The sequence below is a fragment of the Anopheles arabiensis genome, chromosome 3, assembly GCF_016920715.1.
Source record: "Anopheles arabiensis isolate DONGOLA chromosome 3, AaraD3, whole genome shotgun sequence".
Taxonomy (NCBI): Eukaryota; Metazoa; Arthropoda; class Insecta; order Diptera; family Culicidae; genus Anopheles; species Anopheles arabiensis.
In genome coordinates, this window is record NC_053518.1 from 58099262 (window position 1) to 58103095 (window position 3834).

The window sequence follows — 3834 nt, forward strand, 5'->3', positions numbered from 1 at the left end:
CCTTTTAGTGTTACCGGAGTGGATTACGCCGGTCCATTATACCTGAAGCCAGCCCATAAACGAGCCGCCCCGGGAAAATGCTACCTCTGCGTGTTTGTTTGTTTTTCCACTAAGGCCGTACACTTGGAGCTGGTAAGTGATCTAACTACTGCTGGTTTTTTAGCTGCATTACACAGATTCACAGCACGACGCGGTTTACCGGCACACATACATTCGGACAACGGGAAAAACTTCGAAGCGCGGCGAGGGAGCTTCACGAGCTGTTCGAAATGTTTCGCGATGAACAGCAGCTAAATCTAATTGTGACAGATTGCACTAACCGCGGCATCAATTGGCACTTCACCCCTCCCAAGGCACCACATTTCGGCGGATTGTGGGAAGCAGCTGTGAAGACCGCCAAGCGACACCTTTTTGGGCAGTTAGGCAGCACGCGACTATCCTACGAAGGCTACACAACTGTCCTACATCAGATTGAGGCGGCGATGAACTCGCGTCCTCTCCTACTTATGTCAGACGACCCTAACGAGCTATCGGCACTTACCCCAGCGCATTTCCTCGTGGGCACATCGATGCATGCTGTCCCCGAGCCGGACTACACCCATCTTCGTTCCTGCACCCTCAGCGACTTGCAGAAGTGGCAAGTAATGGTGCAGCGCTTCTAGAAGCACTGGACGACGGAATACCTGCAAGAGATGCAACGTGATAACACCATGGCGAAGAGGAACGACAGCATCTTACCTGGCAGACTGGTTATCCTGAAGGATGATTTCCTCCCCCCAACCCGTTGGCCACTCGCACGTATCGTACAGGTGCACACCGGAGACGACAAGCTGACACGGGTAGTAACACTGAAAACATCAAAAGGTATCGTAACTCGTCCGATAACAAAAATTTGTATCTTACCTGTGGCAGAGGCCGACGAGAGCACATGCACTTAATTTCTGTTTATTTTGATTGTTTTTGTTTTGTTTGTTGACTTGCGTCAAGGGGGGGAGGATGTTCAGGCACAGCCCTGTCACTTCATATCGTGCTTAACGAAACACGAACATTCTTCGTTCAATATCGAGTGTTCGGCTCGATCGAGTAGTTTATAAATAACAGTGTATGTCGCGAATAAACTCTCTCTTCCAATTTTGCTGCACAACGAATAACTGCTGATAAATATTAAAGGTTTGAAGGTTACACCGAAACGCGGAAAATAAATTATCCGAAATAGTGAGATTAAACAGGGGCATTTCATGAATATTCGCCAGAATGGGCCAAAACTGTGAACTACTGCTTTTGTGTAACGGCAGCCCATCTACAAAAATGTTCAATGACAGTCCGGAACCATGAACTTTCGTAAAGCTTAAATTAAATATTGATAATTTAAATTAATTAAAAAAACATTTAGGAATGCTAGTGCTTCAATAGGCGTAAACAAAATTAAAATTCTTACCGTAGGTGAGTGGTCATGCTTTCCTCAACTTTTCTGTACCAAAATGTTCCATCCTTTACGTTAGGTATATTCTGGGTATATTTGCAGGTGTTTAGGACAGTTCTCGCTTCTTTAGGTAACCCGTATACTGTCTTCAGATTTAAAATCTTTAACGGAATGTTAACTGACGTATGGGGAGCGTTTGTTGACAAGGCCCAAAATTTAAGGCAATCATGCATGCTCTTATTTTCAAAGCTGGGTTCTTTGCCTGGTTCATCCCCTGCTTCTCCCTTGATTGCATCCTCCTCATACAAATTTACTTCCTCATATACCATATTTATGGCTGTGTTACTTTGGTAACTGTTCAATCTTACGATTTCGGATAATGTTCTTTCGCGTTTCGGTTTAACTTTTTCTAGCGTTTTATAATTACCGGGTGTTGTTCCTTGTATTGCACAATTAGAAGAGAGTTTATTTCACACAATTCACTTATACTTATAAACTAATCGATCGTGCCCGAACGCTCCGAACTCAACGAATGATCTTCGTGTTTCGTTAAACACGAATCAACTGGCAGGGCTTCCGTGCCTAAGCCTGAACATCCTCCCCCCCTTGACGCAAGTCAATAATCAAAATTATAACAAATAAAGATAACGGAAGTTAAAAGTATGTGCCTTCGCGTTGAGATGCAGGTAAGATACAAATTCTTAAGAGGGGGCATGTTACGATACCTTTCGTTATTTTCAGCTTTACTACCCGTGCCAGCTTATCGTCTTCGGTGTGCGCATGCCGTGTGGTGTTGCGAAGGAGCAAACCGATCTCCGGGATAATCTGTCTGCCAGGTAAGCTAAGCTGTTGTTGTTCATCATCGCCATAGAACAAATGCGTTGTACTTCTTGTAGACAAGCCGTCGACAAATGCTGAACCTATGTGCCGACTAGGATATGCGCTAAGTGTAAGTGACGACTAATCGATAGGTCATCAGGCATCGATAGAAGAGGACGCGAACGCGTCGCTGCCTCGATTAAGTTTAGACCGGTAGTGCCGGTGAAAGCTGCAGTGTAGGTGGTTATCGCTTGACGGTCTTTGCTGCTGCCTTCCACAATCCGCAAGAGGGTGGTGGTGTGGGTAGAGAAAAGTGCCAAGTGCAAATTCGGTTGCATTCTGTAACGAATAAGTATAGTTGTTCGCCGCGGTACAGATTAACTAGCTCATGAAGCTCGCTTGCAGCACTCGCGTTGTGTGCTGGTAAACCGCGTCGCGCAGTCAATCGTGGTAGTGATAAAAGTTGTTAATGCCAAAGTGTTGGTTGCTTGCGTATACATCGAGGGGAATCTTTCACAACAAAACCACACAGAATTTGCCTTCCATTTAACGGCGAATGCTCATCCCGTACCGTCGTGAGCAATGATCTTCCTTCTCGCTGATGCTCCGTGTAACGGCACTTATCGATCATGTGCGTAAACGACTGCATTTTAGGAGGCAGGACAGGATGCTTTGCATGGTAGGGCAGCTGAGTATGCCGTAATATTTCTCCAACTCGAATGATTCCTAGAGGGTCTAGGAGTGAAGATAGTGTTCGCCAGGGTGTTTGTTTCGTCACCACGTTGCCTTTTTCGGGCTGCCCAGGATCCATTGAAAATGCATCCAGCTGCGCTGTATGGTGTAGCACAGTGTTTGCAGTTTTCATGCGCTCGGTAGTGATGATTAAAGGTGCGTGGTGGTGTGCTGCTATTCGTTGAGTGCGTGACCTTTCCTTAGTGTTACGTGCGCAGTGAATGCAGTATGCAACGATACGCGACAATCGCTTGTAGCTGTAACACGTAAACAAAGGAAAATTAGTAGGCGTTATCATTACGGTAGCACTCACCATACGAATCTCAACATTCGTTTCTTCGGTTGGTTCAGGGTTAGAGTTGGGCCAGATAGAAGCGACTAGACGAAACCAATCCGGACCGAAGCTCCGCAGTTTACTTTTCAGGAATTCTGCTGACATACCGTGAGCAACGAAATCTCCAGGATAATACGCGCAGGATAAATGCTTCCACGATCGCTGGTGCGAAAGGTGCTTCTCGTATAGTAAAAACTTTCGCGCCGAGCGTGTCTCGATGTGTTCAACATATAAAGCGGCGAGCACATTAAGTGAATTGGATACGTCATACGGTTTATCTAAATGTAGCTCAATAGGTAAGTGAACAGGTTGGTGTTTTGTCACTTCGTGAAACTTTTCGTGCTTTCGTACTTTGAGTGAATATCTATCATTAACTTGTGCTTCTTCTTCTTTACAGAATCGCTCGGTGGATTCATTTCGTGATGCCATGCATGCTACCGATGGCATGTAAATGATTTCGAACAGTTTGGGGATCATCAAAACATCAACATCCAGCGCGTAGTGGGTGGCTTTGGACGCAAACTTC

The 3834-nt window shown here is 45.5% G+C and overlaps 1 long non-coding RNA gene across 1 annotated transcript; it reads right to left on the reverse strand.

Moving 5' to 3' along the window:
* Positions 1-535: 535 nt before the first annotated feature.
* LOC120903641 lies at positions 536-933 on the reverse strand. Its single transcript, XR_005739633.1, has 3 exons — positions 904-933; positions 739-848; positions 536-683 (listed from the first exon to the last, which is right to left on the reverse strand). It is a non-coding gene; the product is annotated as an uncharacterized LOC120903641 (long non-coding RNA).
* Between the last annotated feature and the right edge of the window lie 2901 nt (positions 934-3834).